We start from the raw sequence: 19486 nt of genomic DNA on the forward strand, positions 1-19486 counted from the left end.
ACCGAAACGAACATTGACCATTAAAGTAGTGACATTGACCATTAACATTTTTATTTTTTAATGGTAGGGGAAATATTGCTACAATTTTAAACTTTCAAGGCAATTTGCATCTAAAAAAACTTTCGGGTGCCAACGCTGTTGAGTGAAAACTTTCGAGACAAAGTTACACTTTAACCAAATAAAACCTTGAGAATAATCCTTCTCAGAAAGAATAAGCGTAAACACCTTATTTGCTTGGTGGGTTGTCCTGTACTTAGTTCAGTAGCTGTTAAACTGCTTCATGCTAAATGGCGATGTGATTTTGAGGAGATACATGTATTGCAATCTATATTGGACTTTGAGCCTCCAACGATTTGGATCAGTATCTTCCACCTCTGTATTTATATGTGTGTAGTAATACTAGCTCAATGCTTAACACATCTCTTCATGAATGTCAGGTTCATTCTCCGTTCTTATCTAATTGTTGATGCGTTAAGCATCGAACTAATATTACAATCAGATTGCACACTTACTCGAACTAGGAAAAAATCATTATCAGAGTCCTGATGTCACATGTTTCTTCTTGACAATGTCTTGTTGTTCATTGTCAAGTTGTGTGGCATTGGCCTGTAGACTAACACCATGAAACTCCTCTGTAAGTGGGTGGTGATGAGTTCAATCCTGCTTGTAATCATTGCACCATTAATTCTTGCCCTCTAAATGCTTTTTTTTTTGGGGGGGGGGGGGAGAGAAAGTTGTGTGGCATTGAAATATATATTCGGCAAAACAATTGCATTTGAATTTCTTTTTTAAGAAAACACACTGTTTCAATATATGTTCGGAGCCTAGAGAAATCACAAAAGTTTTAAATCCAACTATCAAACACAGTTCCGTCCAACACCTCATTGGGAGTACATTCTTGTTCTACTAAAAGATGCTTTTAGACGATTTTGATAACGTGTTTGTTGGGGCATGAATTTGGAGACAAATTTTTGGTTGAGCATTATCTATGACTATGAAATTACTAATCAGCTTTTTCTTAAGCAGTTAGCAGAATGGGGAAAGATGAGCATGTGTGATGGTGAAAGAAGACTCCTGGCTAATGCACTGCTTGATATGTCAAATGAATGGTTCATCCTCCTATCTGAGTCCTGTATTCCTCTCCAGAACTTCAGCATTGTGTATCGATATATATCCCGGTCATGGTACAGTTTCATGGGTGCAGTTGATGAACCTGGTCCCTATGGTAGAGGGCGCTATAATGAACACATGGCTCCTGAGGTCAACTTATCTGACTGGCGTAAAGGACCACAGTGGTTTGAAATTAACCGGGAACTCGCAGTTAGAATAGTTGAAGACAGCACTTACTATCCTAAGTTCAAAGAGTTTGCACACCACATGCATGCTATGTGGATGAGCACTATTTCCAGACTATGTTAACCATTAACACTCCTCATCTTTTGGCAAATAGGAGCCTCACTTATGTTGATTGGTCTAGGGGTGGCGCTCACCCGGCTACTTTCGGTAAGGATGATATCAAAGAGGAATTCTTCAAGAAAATTTTGGAAGAGCAGACATGTCTTTATAATAACCAGCCATCATCTCTTTGTTTCCTCTTTGCTAGAAAATTTGCACCTAATGCTTTGGGTCCTCTTTTAGCTATAGCATCCAAAGTTCTAAGAATTTGAGAATGGTCTAGCTTGTTGGAGTTGAATCTTTGAAGGAGGCTTATTCGAAGCATATGTTAGTATAGTTTTAAGTTAGCTGAGCTCCTTATAGACACATCATACAATTAATCTTCTCTTCCTCCCTACTTTTTGCAGAATTTAGTTGCTCCTAGACGTATAGGATATTGAACTTAGTTACATTTTTATACCAAGTATAAGCCCAATTCATACTAATTTTATTGGGTTATTAGTTTGCTGCTTGCTGGTTAATTTAGTCCTATGCTGCTGTAACCAAATTAATAAGCTGTAACCAAATTAATAAAAATTGCACCATTTCCTTTTTAGCATGTCTTGCTCATTACTAGACGACCTGTTTTGTTTGTCTATACTATTTGAGGAATAACCACCTACACTTCATGTTCAGATTTTTCTTGTGATAGATGAAGAATAATTAATTGAAGGAGAAAGACGAAATTTGCATCTATTCTTTTAATCTTATAAATATTGGTTGACATGAGAGAATTGGAATTACGTGAGTTCCGAGCTTGAGGTGAAAACATTCGCTTTTGTAAGATTACAAATGTTGTCTTTCTTCCTTTTTTTTTTTTTTGTAAAATTTATTTCATCTTAAAGAGAATAAAGTACCACTATCATAGTAAGCCGAAGGTCAAGTAGACAAAAACCTGTAACAAGAAGATGTTCATTTGATCCTTGTGAACTAGAAAAAAGTGACATTGAAGAAACCAATTCATCATTTCCACCCTAACAAGGCTCAAATTAGAGGAACAGAATATAAGAACGAATGAAAGAAAAGGCAGGAGGGAGCAGGGTAACTCCATGGTTCTTTTGGCCTCCAAAGTGGTTGATGTTTAGGATACCCTTCTTCATAGATATAAAATTTATTATTGACTTGAATAGAAAAGGGAAAGGATTTAAGGTACCAATTTTAAATTTTTATAATAGTGTTGTAAACACAATTAAAGAAAAAGCAAATATTAGAAATAGAGGTGTGCATGAATTCCAATTCCTCCCTTCACGCACTCTCGTTTTCTTTTTATTTATTTTCTACTTCACTGCAGCTAGTAACTTACGGCAGAGAAATCAGGTTTCATAATTTTATTTGACTACAGAATCTCTGAATTTGAGCTACTGCTCTTTCCCCTATTTGCAACGAAATAATGCGTCAAACCAATGCCTAATATCAGCTATTTAGCCCAATTCTCCACGAAATTTAGATTCATAGTTCATCATGACCCATCCCTTCTGCAACTTTCACATTCTGCTGAAGTTGAAGGAGGTAGCTACTAGCTAATGATGCATGAAGCGCAGCCCCATAAGGAAGAACATCTTCATTGACTCTGAAATTAGGTGAGTGCAGCGACTCAAGTTGTCCGAGAGAAGCATCTGCCATTCCAATGAAAAAGAAGTAACCAGGGATAACCTCTTGATAGAATGAGAAGTCCTCAGATCCCATCATTGGCTTCACCTCATTAACCTTTTCTTCACCAAGCATATCCCCTACAACCTGTCGAAAATGCTCATGCAATTTGCCATCATTAACGGTAGCAGGGTAGAAGGCATTTTCTTCAAAAAAGTTAATTGTTGCATTGCACCTCTGTACAGCAGCTTGTCCAGTGATCACCTGAAGGAATTTATCAGCCTTAAGCCGAAGTAGGATTGCAAAACAAAACAATAGCTTACAATTGTTTTTTGTAACAACATAATCATGTTAGTGTGTTTATTTTTCATTGAGAGCTGCGAAGAGTAATTAATGATCATAGAAATTGATTGTCAGTCAAGATTAATGCAAAAATTAAGATGGATTTTTTTTTAAAATGCCACGCATGATATATGGATGAATATGTCGTTCATACAATATCATGCCTGAAATTAACTACCAAGAACTCGATTAGAAAACGTTAGGTGATCTATGGGGAATTCACCGTATATTCCTAACACAATTCATCATCAATTTAAAGTATAATTGTTGAATAAGATAGTTTTATTTCTGTTCGTACATCCAGTAATCTGAATTGACAGTGTTGTCCCATGATCTAACAGCATTTTCATGTCGTTTGTGGGATCAAATTTAAGCCACTTAGTCCTGGTAACCATGAAGAAAACATATAATCTATGACTTAGGTAGTAATGCAAACACAAAAAATGAATTATAAGCATTAGAAAAGTGGGGGAGACATATTCTAACATAGACACCTGCTCAATCCGTTGTCTTAGTTGCACAAAACTTTCTTTTGAAAAGGAGCGGAAGGTGCCACCAATAGTGACAGAATCTGGAATAACATTGAAAGCACCGCCTCCTTGGAATTTTGCTATTGTCACAACCTGTGAGGACAATCATGATGTTAGGTAGAGATAGGATCGTCACTCTAAGCAAGGAAAACCCTCCAAGATTTATAATCATTTTCACCCAAGTATGATCTCTAATAAGTGATAATATAATGATTTCTTAGAGTTTGGAATCCATTCCATATGGCTCAGCTACAGAATGCAACATGTCCTGGATTTGGTTTATTACCCTTTATAGTCTATCAAATCCGCTTACATTCTAAGATTAACATTGTATACTAATTAGATGTACCGATAGTACTATTGATGGAATATGAGAATTAACATATTTTGAGAGAAACCTAGAAATAAATAGGCAATAGTTACTTTTAATGTTATTTTATTTTTAACTTTATTTGCGAGCAAGTAAGTTTCTTTTTGTAATGATGGCAGAGCAATTCCTTCATAGGAAGGAAACCTTTGGCTAGAGCATTTGGATGTTTCCTTCATGAGAAGGAAACCTCAACCTCTATGCATACATACATATATATATACACACATATATATTTATGTATGTATATATGTCCCTTATATATTATGGAGATAGACTTGGATGATAATGAAATGAACTTTCATATTGTTTAGTTACTCTATATTCCCCCCGTTTTCTGTCTCTTCTCCCTTCCTTCTTATCCCCCTCAAGTTCTTCATATCCCCCCCCTTCTGGTCTTATGTCTCCCTTCTTTTCTCTGCCAACCCCTCTCTTACTTTCTGTCTCTTCTCTCCTCATCATCTCTTTTCTGTTCCCCCATCTCTTCCTCTTTGTGGGTGTTGCATCAAATATTCTCATTTTTTATGTCTCAGATGTTTTTCTCTGCTCCAGAAGCATTATCGAAAGCAGATGCTGTTTAAATTTGTTCACCAGATTGTTTGAAGTGTTTGGACAGCAGAAGATATGTCTCACTACCTTGGGATGTTCTGTTTACTATCTGCTCGAGCTTTCGGATGCAAAAAGGAGAACAAGGAGCTTTGAGATTGCACTTTATTGATCTTAGATGGTTTAAAATGTGGTAAAAATTTACTGATCTTGGATAGTAAAGAACCTAAATATAAATAAATGGTGGTGGTAACTAAAAAGCAGAAGAGCAAGAAACTTACCCGGAGTCCAAAGGATCAGCCTCGCGAGAAACAAGATGCTGTAAGCTAACAATCACATTAGAAGCTGCCAAAATGGGGTCAATAGAATGCTGAGGAAGAGCAGCATGACCTCCCCTTCCACTTATTACTGCTTCAAAGAAGCCACTGCCAGCCATAAAAGGACCAGATCTAGAGCCCACTTCACCTATAGGTATGTTTGGCATAACATGCAATCCAAAGATAGCAGCGACATTTTCTAAGGCTCCAGCAGCTAACATTTTCTTAGCTCCCGCACCTCCTTCCTCTGCTGGTTGGAAAACAAGAACTACAGTTCCCTATTTAGAGTTTAGAAGACAAAAAATGAAAGATAACAGATATCATTGAGTGGAAGAAACACAGAACAATACAATTGAAGAGATGTAGACCACATGATTGACTGTCCTGTGAAACATTTATTCTTTTCCGGTAGTACTTAAATACTGAACACCACCGTCAAACATATTTCTTAACAAATTTTTAGGAACTGAAATTTGAGACTAAGTTACATGACCTTTTACCGGGAGAAAATGATAACAAATTGCCCGAAGTAAAGAAAATGAAGGTTTAGTGAATTAGACTCTGGCACAATGAAGTGTAGTGACCTCGCTTTCAAATATCGTAAAAGCAATATTTCAATGTTCTAAACCAAATAGAGCAAAATAGACCTGTATGTCTTTTTCACGCTGTTTGAGTATCTTTGCGGCACCGAGAAGCATAGTAACATGAGCATCATGGCCACAAGCATGCATCTTTCCAGGAACTTTACTCTTGTGCTCCCACTCCACCATTTCCTAAAGGACTCGGGCAACAACAAAATTAATCAACACAAAAATACACATATCGAGAGCACTCTAACCATTTGGCCTCTCCATTATTTGATCAATTTAAGTAGAACAGCAAAGCAGTCTTTTTGGAATCACCAAATTACTTAAAAAAAGGACCAATATTCGGTTATCATTTTCAGAGACCAACTTATACTGTCAGAGCTGAAGTTAAACAGTCTAATGATTTACGGAACAAATTGCTAGTGTGTGTGTGTGAAAACACAAAAAATGAAATCTATGATGAAATTTGAGAGGAGGCGAAGAAATTTTAGCTTCTCCTAGTCGGAAGCTATGAATTAACATCACGCAAATCCATCTAAAAGGCGATTGACCATTATATATTGAATTGATGGAGTGGGAGTAGGAGAGTTTATAAAGAATTCAAGTACTTGAATAGGAAGAGCATCGATATCAGCTCTTATAGCAACAAAAGGAGGTCGTCCAGTGCCTATATAGCCAACAACACCGGTCACTGCAATTGGGTATTTATATGATACGCCCAATGTATCCAGCTCTCTTCTGATCAGCTCACTGGTCTGAAATTCCTCATAAAGCAATTCAGGATTCTCGTGAAGTTTCCTTCTGATTCCGACCATCCAATCAAAAACCTCACGCTTCTTGGCAAAATTTAAAAATTCGGAGGACGTGGGAGAGAGTTTGTTTGAGCTCAAAGAAGTGTCCGAGGAGATGAGTGTTGCAGCGAGGAGATGGCAGATGATTATCATGCTGAGCCACCAGGAGAAACCCATGTCGCTTTGCGTGTGAAAATGTGGGAAAGAAGTTCAGAAGAGGATAATAAAAAGAGGGCACAAAATCTTCATAAAGATCAATGGAAACGCCCACTTGGTCTCTTCCAAGCTATTTTGAAGGAAATGGATGAATGGAAAAGGAACGGAATAATTCCAACCATCTGCATGTTTTTTTTTCCTTCTTTTTTTGGCAACAACTATCGACATGCTTGGACTATACAGTATACAATGAAATGAATAATAGTTTGATAAAAAAATAGATTAAAATATACATTTAGTCCTTTAATTTTAAAATTATTAAGTTTAGATTATGATTTTTTGTAATAATTATAGTTGTTTTAATAATTAAACTTGATATATTCGTATTTGAGAACGTTATCAATATTTAAGATCTTAATGTCATAATTTTTGTTAACAATTTTATGGTTAAAGAACTTAATATTAAAAGGACCAAATTAAAACTTTCTATAAAATTAAAGAATTAAATGTATATTTTAGCTAAAAAAATATTTGAAAGATGAAAACAGTTTGATATTTATAAATTGTTTTTTTTAAAAAAGAAAATTTATCAGGATTTAACTTTTGTTGAATTAATATGAGTTATGATAAAAATTGCTTGAGAATTTTTCACTTAGAACCTTTGGACATTCAAAAATATTTTTGGATTTGATATTGCCGGCAAAGTTTCAAGTCGCAGCAACTTGACTGCTAAAAATATCAACGGTCATGCATGCGTTGATTTTATATAGATGAATATATCATGAACTCGTTTAAAAGGTTGGGTGATCTATGGGGAATTCATCACAACTCATCATCAATTTAATTGTTGAATAAGATATATTTATTTCTGTTGTAACATCTGGTAATCTAAATCGATAGTGCTGCTTGGGATCATATTTAGGATATTTAGTCCTAACAACCGTAAAGAAAATATATAATCTATGACTTATTTAGGGTAGACTTGGATGACAATGAAATGAATTTTGTTATGGTTTTGCTACTTTACAATATCCCCTCATTTTCTTTCTCTTTCTTTTCCCTTCCTTCTTATCCCCTTCAAGTTAGATGGTAAAGCAACTAAATGTAAATGAATGGGTGGTGGTAATTAAAAAGCAGAAGTGAAAGAAACTTACCTGAGAGTCCAAACAATCACAATGGAAGCTGCCAATACGGGGATAATAGAAGCTGAAATTTCAAACTTAGAAGTTACATGAGCTTTACTAAAGAAAATGAAGGTACCAAACTTATTCATCTTCTTTGACTTTTTTGACTTCTAAATTTAATAATAAAAATCACTCCTTTTGTTCTTAATTATAAGACCCAATTGATTAATTTGAGGAGATTAAGGAAAGAAGTTAAGTTAGTTATTTGTAATAAATATGTGTTGTCTTTCCTAAAATATCCTTACTAATCAACTATATTGGCTAGAACTACAATTATTAGAAGGACTATCTTAAGAAAAAAAAATGCATAAATATGAGAGACAAAGTGGATTGAGGTCTTATATTTAGAACCAAAATAAAAGTCAAGCAGAGTCTTATATCAAAGACCGGAGGTAGTAGTACTTAACTTGAGCATGAAGGCCACAAGCATTCATCTTTCCAGGAACTTGTGCTTCCACAAGCATTCACGAGAATCCTGAATTGCTTTATGAGGAATTTCAGACCAGTGAGCTGATCAGAAGAGAACTGGATACATTGGTCATTAAATATAAATTCCTCATAAAGCAATTCAGGATTCTCCTGAATCTTCCTCCTAATTCCGACCATCTAATAAAAAACCTCGTGTCTTCTTGGCAAAACTTAGAAATCTGGAGGACGTCGAATGGAGTTAGTTTGTGCTGTGTCTGAGAAGACGAGTGTTGCAGCGAAGAATGGTAGATGAGGAGTGTAGGAAAGAAGCTCAGACCAGAACAATAAGAAGAGGTTACGATATCAAGTGGAGGAAGTGGACGGATGGAAAAGAAAAGGAAATACTCTGCCAAACTATTTTGATGGATAGGGACGGATGGACGAGCAAAGTAAATACTGCCAAACCATTTTGATGGAAAGGGATGGGTGGAAGAGCAAAGTAATAGGAATAATTACAATAAAGTCCCAAAAAAAAAAAACAATTGAAAAACAAGTCCAGAAGTTATGATTCTACTATAAAACTTGTTATCATAAGTTGTTAAAGTTGTTATTAGGACCTTTTGGTAATTATTTTTCTTCTATGAGACTTAATTGTAATTGTCCCAAAATAATAGTCAACCAAACTTATTTTGAAGGATGGAAGAGAGGAGGAGTAGAAAAATAATTCAACTAGCATGATTGCAGCATACAGTATACCATGAAATGAAAAATAGTTTGATAAAAAAAAATTGCATTTAGCATATGAAAATAATGAGTTGATGAGGAAAAAGGAAAAAAAGATAAAATGACTATAATGCCTATAATATGAAAGTGGTGAAATAATTATTTAATTAATCATTCGTTTTGGTAAAAATAAATTTATAAATATTAATCATATGTTAAGCACTTAGATTTTCACATATTCTTCCGGCTTTAACTATAAGACCCATTATATAGTGTAACTTGCATTACAAAATGAGTCTTATATTTAGAACCGGAAGAATATAACTCCAAATTTGTAATTGTGGTTCTCGTTGTAGCTTTTTGAATTAGTACTTATAGTGAACCGCAAGTTGTACCAACAATAACGCTAAAAAATTTATAGAGATTATTAAAATCTCTCTTTTCTCCTCTTTTTCATTTTGTTAAAATTCATTACACTTTTTTTCCATTAAACCAAACAATGCCTCAGTTTTACCCAAACAAAAAAAAATCACACCCACGCAATATTTATTAGGATTTTAATAAAAATTTACCAAAAGCTTAAAAAAAAAATTTGCACCAAACAAGACAACCTCTAAAATATAGTTATATTTTGTAAAAAATTTATTATATATTTCAAAAATATAATGAATCATAAAAATATACCCCATGAATACTGTTACTTATTGTGGATTGGTAGAATCAATAGAAGCATTGGGGATTGTGCTCCACCTGTCCCCCGCTTTGAATCGACCCTTTACAAGTATAACAACAGTCACTTCCAGGAAGTGACCTTATCAAACCAAAGCTCAATATCAGCTCAGTTTGGGCCAGCATGGATTTCCAATGACTATTCAGTTTCATATCAGCACAATGATCCAATAAATCTAGATTCATAGTTCATCATGAGCCATCCCTTGTGCAACTTTTACATGCTGTTGAGTTTTAACAAGATAATTAGTAGCTAATGATGCATGAAGTGAAGCTCCATAAGGAAGAACATCTTCATTGACTCTGAAATTAGGTGAGTGCAGAGACTCTAGTGGTCCAAGAGAAGCATCCTCCATTCCAATAAAAAAGAAGTAACCAGGGATAACCTCTTGATAGAATGAGAAGTCCTCAGCTCCCATCATTGGCTTCACCTCATTAACCTTTTCTACACCAAGCATATCACCTGCAACCTGTCGGAAAAGCTCGTGCAATTTTCCATCGTTAATCACCGCCGGGGAGAAGGTATCCTCTGCTTCGAAGAAGTTAACTGTTGCATTGCACCTCTGTACAGCAGCTTGTCCGTGATAACCTGTGAGAGACGTATCAGCTTTAACATATGACTGAGGTAGTAATACAAAACAAGGGATTAAGCTTTTTTTTTTTTTTGGGGGGGGGGGGGACATATTCTAACTGTCACACCTGCTCAATCCGTTGCCTTAGTTGCATAAAACTTTGTTTTGAAAAGCGCGGAAGGTGCCACCAATAGTGACAGAATCTGGGATAACATTGAATGCGCCACCACCGTGGAATTTTGCTATTGTCACCACCTGTGAAGACAATCTTAACATTAGGCAGAGACAGTATAGTCAATCTAAGCAAGGATAATCCTCGAAGATTTCTATTCATTTCCATCAAATAGAAACTCTTATAAGAGGGATAACGATGATTTCCTGGCATTTGGAGTCCATTTTAAGAAAGCTCAGTACAAAACGCTATGTTGTGGATTCTTTCATGTTCACTTCCTCTTGCACTTGCATGATTAAAATCGCATACTACTGGGATGCACTAAAAGTAAAATTCTCACTTCTTATGTCATAGATTTTTTTCTGTTCAAGGATACATGAGAGCAGACGCTGTTTTAATTAGTTCACCAACATCCTGCCAAATAGTAACATATCGATCATTTTAAACGTATGGAGAGAACTATATAAATCCATCTACCTTGGAGGTTCTTTTCTATGTGCCTGAGGTTTTGGGGTTTAAAAGGGAGAATAAGGAGTTCTGGAATTTCACCTTACTAATCTTAGATGGTTTAAAATGTGGTACAAACTTATGGATCTTAGATGGTTAAGCAGCAAAGTGTAATAAACAAGTGCGGTGGTAATTGAAAAGAAGTGAAAGAAACTTACCTGAGATTCTAAAGTATCGGCCTCACGAGAAACAAGATGCTGTAAGCTAACAATCACATTAGAAGCTGCCAAAATGGGGTCTATAGAATGCTGAGGAAGAGCAGCATGACCTCCCTTTCCACTTATTACTGCTTCAAAGGAGCCACTTCCCGCCATAAGAGGACCAGATCTAGAGCCCACTTCACCTATAAGTATGTTTGGTAGAACATGCATTCCAAAGATAGCAGAGACATTTTCTAAGACTCCAGCATCTATAATTTTCTGAGCCCCTCCATATTTTTCCTCTGCTGGTTGGAAAACAAGAACTACAGTTCCCTATTTAGAGTTTAGAGGTACAAAAAATGAATGGCGTCAGGTATCATTGAGTGGGAGAAAAACAGAACAATAGAAGACTAAGAAGACTTCACATGGCAAGATCAAGTGTAAGAGAAATATCTGTGTTTCAAAAAAAAAAAAACCACAACGTACCTGGATCTCTTTTTCATGCTCTTTGAGGATCTTTGCCGCACCGAGAAGCATAGTTACATGAGCATCATGACCACAAGCATGCATCTTTCCAGGAACTTTACTCTTGTGCTCCCACCCCACCATTTCCTAAAGTCAGGGGTAACCAAGAAATTAATCAATATGTTAAGCGGATGGACAAAGTAGTATTTTTGGCATCTCCATGTTACTCACCAAAGGGTTAATATCAGTTTATTATATTCAGAGATTAAAATAACACTCAGAAACATATATACAAACAGTGAGCAATGATGATATTTGATGAGAGGCGAACAAAATTATCTCCTCCCAGTCGGAATCTATGAACTACCATCACTTCAATTCATCTGAAAAGCGAATGATCTTTGGAGAAAAATAAAAGGAGAGAATTTATTATGAAGAATTCAAATATGAAATACCTGAATAGGAAGAGCATCCATATCAGCTCTTAAAGCAACAAAAGGAGGTCGACCGGTGCCTATATAGCCAATAACACCGGTGACTGCAACGGGGTATTTATATGATACGCCCAATGTATCAAGTTCTCGTCTGATCAGCTCACTCGTCTGAAATTCCTCACGACTCAATTCAGGATTTTCGTGTATCTTCCTTCTGATTCCGACCATCCAATCAAAAACCTCAGGCTTCCTGGCAAAATTTAAAAATTCGGAGGACGACGAAAAGAGCTTGTTTGGTGAGCTCAAAGAAGGGTCCGAGGAGATGGGGGTTGCAATAAAGAAATGGTAGACGATGATCATACTGAACCGCCAGAAGAAACCCATGATCGCTTTGCGAGTGAAGAGTAGGGGGAAAGAAGTTCAGACCAGAGCAACCAAAAGAGGGCGCCAAATCAGTACTTTCTTTTCCCCCAATAATCAAGGAACAGAAGGATCAAGATGAACGCGATGAAGTGAGGTAGCTTATTGGGGTTCTAAATAGTGAACTAGATACTATGAATGGGAGTGCCAAGTGGCCAAGGGGTTGGATGCAGTGGAATTAAAAACGTGAAAAATATACGAAGTGGCCTCATCCTCGCAGAGGGCACCCTGTCGCATACTAAAGTAAAGACGAAATACTGTCCTCCAGTCAGAAGATAAGGTGGAAAATGCAACCCCAATATTTTGAAAATTATCCTCCAATCAGAAGACAGCATTGAGGAGGCCACCTTAATATTTTAAATATTATCCTCCAATCAGAAGACAGGATTGAATCTGATATTTAAAAAAGTTAAGTTCTTTCTCATATGCATCCAACATTTTAAAACATTTTTTTAAATACGCTTAGCACCGTAAAATATTTTTTGTGCGTCTAAAACCTTAAAAAAAAAAATCTTAGATGCGTCAAGCAACTAAAAATATTGTGTATGCTGGATGTCCCTAAAAAATACTTTAAAGTATTGGATGCATTACAAAATATTTCGAAGTGTTGAATGCACGTTAACAAAAAAATTTTTGTTGGTTCACACGGATTCAGTTATGCCTAATTTTGTGTGTTTTTTTTAATCAAATAGTTATAGTTATATAATTTTTAATTAAGTCCTTGTATTTTCAAATAACTAATAAAAAATACATAAAGGACTTATTAAAAAGAAAAAATGACCCAAAAAAAAAAGAGTATTCAAATAAAAAAATTATCAACAATGACCTATGACAATATAAATATAGGTTTTGACAACAATTTTTATGAACGGGTCTTTGTACGTAACTTTTCTCTTCCAGTGATCTTTTTTTACAATTTTTCCTATTAAAAATTAAGTAAAACTATAAAGATATATAAAAAAAACTTATTAATAATCTGGTAAAATTATTGAGACCTGCATATTAATTTTTTCTATTTCAAAAATTTAATAATTGTAAGTAAAGTAGGGTGGTGTATTGTATTTGCAATATGAGCAAGTTAATAAGCAAGCTGCATTTTGCTACAAAAAAAAAAATAATAAGCAAGCTGCATGTTACTCCTTCCAATATCAAATACTACTTTTAGTATTTAATATAAGAGTTAGTTGAAGAGTTTTATTTGGTTCTAACTAGAAGACCTTAATCAATTTTGTTTTTTTATTTTTCTCAAAATATTCCTATTGATAATAAGGAATCCCATCGAAAGATATTCCAATACACATAATTACATAGGATAATTTAAGTAGTTTAACACATTTGTGATAATAACTAAGTTCCTAGCTTCCAGCCTTCTAATGTGATTGTTAGTTTACACCATCTTGTTTCTCGCGATGAGGCCACTCCTTTGGACTCTCTCAAGTGAGTTTCCTTCACTTCTTTTCAATTATAGCTGCTGGCTTTATCATTTAAGATTAATGAGGTAACTTTTTTTTTTGGAATAAAAAACTGTAATGCAAATATCAATATTACAAAACAAAAAACAAACAAATCTTCAACCCTTATCCCCATCCGCTTACTGTAGAATAGGTGGAGGATGGTTAGAGATACAAAAAGGTGTTTCTATAGTGTGAGCATTTTTAGCTAATAGTCCTCTAGTCCTATTTATAAGGCAGAGAGAGAAGGTTTTTTTGTCCTATTTATAAGTCATTTTATTAAATTTTTACCATGAATGTACCATATTGTCATTCATAATATTATTATAGTGTAGATAGTTATTTTTTTTTAAAGGAGTATATATTAAATAGGGATAAAATTAAAAAATTGTTACATTTTAATGAAGAGTTAATATAGTTTAAGGTTTTCTTTAGTCTGTGTAAAACATGTTGTAAGTATTTTATAAATAGGATCAGGGGAGTATATCTAGCCAGCCAAGATCCTCTCTGGGTTTATACAAAAAGGTAACCTGCCAATGCCGATCGATTAATAACTGAATATCATTAATAATGTCTCGATATGGGTGATCTTGGTCACATCCTCTAGTTGCCAAGTTAATTGCTTGGGGATGCAATCTGATGAAAGAGACACATTTTTATTACCTGTAGACCAACATAAGGGAAACCCTGTAACATAGCTAAAAGCTCTGCTATGGCTGAAGGAACTATTGTGAGTTTACTGCTAAATCCGGACAATCATCTGCTACTTTTATCTCGGATAATTCCACCGCAACCGCAAGAGCCATTGTCAAGAGTCGAGTCGTCAACTGCTAAGTGAACATGTTCTTCCTAACGTTCGTAGTAACCTGGGATTTGTAGTCATCTGAGCACAAGTTATTATATATTCAATAATATTTAGATTATTCAAGGTAAATTCCAAAGCTCATTATTCTCCTTTTCACACCCCACAGCTTCAAGAGTTAATAGAAGAAAGAACCTCTAAGATAGTTGGATATATGTAATGCTCTCCAAATCAGTACTCCCTCTGTTTTTTTTTTTTGTCGAAGAATATAATTCGCTTTTAGAAAAATGATTTAGTCCAAAATATAAGTCATTTGAAAAATATTTAATGTTCATTTGTCAATTTTATCCATGCAATTAATGCTTAAATACACTTCCTCTTGTTTTTATTGTAAGTTTCAAATAACTAATAAGAAGATAATGAACAATTAAATTAAAAAGAGTAAATAGGTTAAAAATATAATTTTGTTTTCAAATTTGACCTCACAATAAACAAGAAAAAGATAAAAGAAAATGCATGAAAAATGTGATAAGAAAGATTTTCACAAGAAGAGAAAATAAATAATTAACGACCGAATTAGCAAAAATACATTAACAAATATCAAATTAAATCTTATAAAATGGCTCCCCACATTCCAATAACTCATTGGATCTTTCTCTCTCCTTCGTGTATAACCTCATTTAATATAGCAGGATAGTCGTGAACTGTGCAGTGCTGCCCCATTTCTTGGATCATTGAGCTGATATGAAACTGATTAGTCTTTACAAATATGAGGACACTTCCTAAAAGTGAATAATATTATCCTTCTAGTACTTTTTTTTATTCTTAATATAAGATTTAATTTATTATTTAAATTGAATTTATATTATATTAGGGATTGGATGTAGTAATTTATTATCATGATTAACTTCGTACACTTGCCAAATTGAGCCAATGATAACTTCAATTATAGTAATTTATTTTGTTTTTTTATTTCTTTTGCTCATTTTATCTTTTCATGTGATTGATTAGGTTTATTCACAGTCATTAACTTCTTTTTAGAATTCCTTCGTTGCTGATTATTAAAGATATCTATTTGAACCTTTATATATGTTTTTTTGAGTCTTGTAAGCGCATTGGATTGATAACAATGATTTCAGTAAGTCCAGGCCCCAAGTTATCACAGTTGATTATTGGACTTTTTCTCATTTGAGTTTCAGGCTCAAAAGAAGTCTTCAATAAAAACGTTGTGTTGCACTATCTCATAACAATGTTTGACAATAATATTGAAGTTAAGAAGCATTGCAGTCCATTTTCCACGATAACGTGTGATGGATCAATAATCTCGAAGTCACTTCAACACCTTTTCCTTGACCTCATGTATACTTTGCAATTCCATGGATTAATAGGTACCATTCGCCATAAGCGGTTTGGCAAAGCAATGAATAAAATTATAAAATATTACTCCATCAATATTTGATATAAAAGCTACTGAATTTGTTGGGGAAAAAAATAAAAATTGCTTAACTAATTTAGGTAGATTATTAAGGAATCAATATGCATTACTTAATTTTAACAAATCTAAGATAATTTCTTTAAAATAGTTTTATGTAATATTAGATACATGCATTTTTATAAGTTATAAAAAGGATAAAAGATATATTTGATTCTTTAATTTTATACAAGATTTTAATCTAATCTTTTGACCTTAAACAAAACTATATTTTTGATCTTTTAACCCTAAAATCATTAAATTAAAATGATAATTTTTTTGTGACAATCATGACTGTTTTAAAAATTAAAGTTAATATATTAAAATTTGAGAATGTTTTATCAACATCTAAAATATCAAAGTCACAATTTTTTGTTAATAATTTTAGGATTAAGTGACTAAAAATATATTTTTTAAAGTTAACAAACAAAATTAAAACTTTATATAAAGTTAAAGAACTATAAATGTATATTTTAGCCTCATAAAAATTAGTTTGAGGAAAAATTATGAGAAATAAATGAATAAATATTTCACATTTGTAACCATAATCAACTAATTAACCAGCTCTTATCATTAGGAACGAGGAAGTATCATGAAAAGGCCACAGTAATATTTGTGGAGTAATAGTTAAGTCACTAATATTAATATATTACGTAACCACTAAACAAGAAAAAACGACAACCAAAGACATTTATAAAAAGGTTTTAAGCGCCGAAATGGGCAAAATGAGAATTGAAATGTTGGAAATTAACTATGCAATTCGAGAAATGAAGGTGTGAAGAGTTCTCGACTTGGTATCAGTCTTATCCTAAATTATCATTTTTTTTCATTTATCAAACATCAAAGTGAATAATTTGAATTCATATTTAATTTATTTTTCTCAAGAAATTGAAAATTGGGACGTGACGTTTGCATGAAAAACCAATTATTATTTTGATTACTATCATTATATAAATATATTACATATAATTGAGAACCGGGACGTTTAATTTTTCCGTGAAAGATTTAAAGCGCTTAGTTGTCATTCTCTCGATAAAAATTCTTTCTATAAGCGTTGGCGGTACATGTTTATTTCTCTAATTCAAAAAAGAAAATACTAAACATTTTTTTTATGATTAATACTATCTTTAGTCTTTAAAATTTGATTTCTTTTTGGTTTTAGTTTCTGAAATTTGAAATCAATGTATTTCATCATTGCAATTTGAATTCATTTCGGTTTTAATTCCTGAAATTTGAAACAAGTGTTTTTAATTTAGTCTCTAAAATTTAATCTTATTTTAGGTTTGATCATTGTTTTAGAGACCAAAAATCTTAAGTCGGATCAAAATAAAATCAAATTTTAAGGATAAAAATCACTTATCTAAGATTTCAAGGCCAAAACTAGGACAGGGTCAAAGTTTCAAGACTTTTTTTTTTTTTGGACTCAAAAGTTTCAAGACTAAAATCACTCATTTTAAAAATTCAAGAACCAAAACCAACACAAGATCAAATTTCAAGAATTAAAACTAATATTAACCTTTTTTTAATAAATGATCTTGGGGGAAAAATAAAACCATATGTATCATGAATATTAGTTTAGACCACTCAATGCATGTACCGGGTAAAGACTATGCAATGAATAATATTCTCCTAGAAAAACGAAAATGTGAATTTCTTCAATTTAATGAATTCATATCTGACTCTTCGTTAAGTGTGTGTGTGTGTGTGTGTACACATATGTTAATATCAGTCCTCAAAGCCGTAGCCACCCTGTAACCCTGTCACCGTCACAAATCTGAATTATTGTTGCTTATATATCCCTCTTTCGAAGTCCCCATGGTAAGGTTATTCAATTCGTGGCTCAATCATATTTCCGCCTGTGTATCTTGTGTCTGGTCAACTATAAATTAAATATCGTTTTCTTTTTCAATTCTCAGGTGTGTTTTGCCATTCAATCTGCAAATGAAGACAATTCATGATTGCCAAATATATCAAGTTTCTATTTGAGAATATGTACAACTGGGGGTCCCTAGAAAGGAGCTAGGCCTTGACTTATTTGATTATATATACAATCTGTTCTCTGTAAACATTGTTCATAGGGTCATACTCCTGCAATAGGCTCTTCAACAGACCTAAGCCAATGAACTTTGCAGGAAGAAACAGGAAGGAAGAGGAGAAGCCTCATAGTGGGACCATGGGGAGGAAACGGCGGGTCTAGTTGGGACGATGGTCGCTTCACAGGTGTGAGAGAAATCACACTTGTTTAGGGACGCTGTATAGATTCCATTCAAGTGGTTTATGATAAGAATGGTGAGCCCTTCATGGCAGACAAACATGGAGGAAATGGAGGCAACAACACTGTCAAGGTTAGTTCAGTATCTGACTATGACAGCAACCTTTTTTTTTCCCAAAAAAAATCAGGACTAGGCATTTTCTAGGCTCAATGAGCTCTTATAGACTCCATCACATAAATTTAAACTCATGACCCAATGAGTTATGAATAACTGCTTACCAATTGGATCAACTTTTGTTGGGAACAACTTTATTTTGATTCTTAGGAAGATGCTTGAGGCATCACTTTTATGTGGAAGGGGAAGATTATGTTCTAGCTTTGGGGATTAACTTCACACTAACCCTCGTTTTTCATGTTCATCTACCAGATTAAGCTGCAGTACCCAAATGAGTTCTTGATTGGTGTGAGTGGTCATTATTTTCCATTTAAAGGAGCCCTGGTCATTCGGTCACTGACATTTAAGAGCAACACAACAACTTATGGCCCATGCGGTTTTGAACAAGGCACACCATTTACCTTTTCAATGGAAGGAGGCAAGGTTGTAGGGTTTAAGGGACAAAGTGGTGTGTATTTGGATTCAGTTGCCTTCGAAGTCTCTTGAACAATGAAATTTTGGTTGTTATACATCGGAATAATAAAGAGAACTACTACCTCCGGTCCTAATTATAAAACCCAGTTGACAAATTTGGAGAGATTAAGGAATTTAGTTAAGTTAGTTATTTGTCATAAATAGGTGTTATCTTTCCTAAAATATCCTTACTAATCAAGTGTATTGGCTATAACTATCATTGTTAGAAGGACTATCTTGGAAAAAGTGGATAAATATGAGAGACAAAGTGGATTTGAGTCTTATATTTAGGACCAAAATAAAAGTCAAACAGGGTCTTATAATTAGGACCGGAGGTAGTATTAGCTTTCTTTTGACCTTAAGATTCTCGGATTCGGAGTTGGAGGATAAATAATTGTATCAACACCCTGCACTTATACCTAGAATAAGAAAGAGCAAAAAAAATATTTACTTTTGAGTGAGTTAACACCTAATTGTGCTAGGGTTCTAAATTCCATTTGTCACCGAG

The 19486-nt window shown here is 34.0% G+C and overlaps 4 pseudogenes; 2 read left to right on the forward strand and 2 right to left on the reverse strand.

Moving 5' to 3' along the window:
* The first annotated feature begins 951 nt into the window (after window positions 1-951).
* On the forward strand, window positions 952-1863 carry LOC114760817 (glycosyltransferase BC10-like; annotated as a pseudogene).
* Window positions 1864-2561: 698 nt separating this feature from the next.
* Window positions 2562-6681, reverse strand: LOC114760811 (IAA-amino acid hydrolase ILR1-like 4; annotated as a pseudogene).
* Window positions 6682-9654: 2973 nt separating this feature from the next.
* LOC114760787 (IAA-amino acid hydrolase ILR1-like 4) lies at window positions 9655-12479 on the reverse strand (annotated as a pseudogene).
* Window positions 12480-16854: 4375 nt separating this feature from the next.
* Window positions 16855-19011, forward strand: LOC114760768 (jacalin-related lectin 19-like; annotated as a pseudogene).
* Window positions 19012-19486: the final 475 nt, after the last annotated feature.

The sequence above is a fragment of the Neltuma alba genome, unplaced genomic scaffold, assembly GCF_004799145.2.
Source record: "Neltuma alba isolate B1F8T4 unplaced genomic scaffold, ASM479914v2 tig00001644_pilon, whole genome shotgun sequence".
NCBI lineage: Eukaryota > Viridiplantae > Streptophyta > Magnoliopsida > Fabales > Fabaceae > Neltuma > Neltuma alba.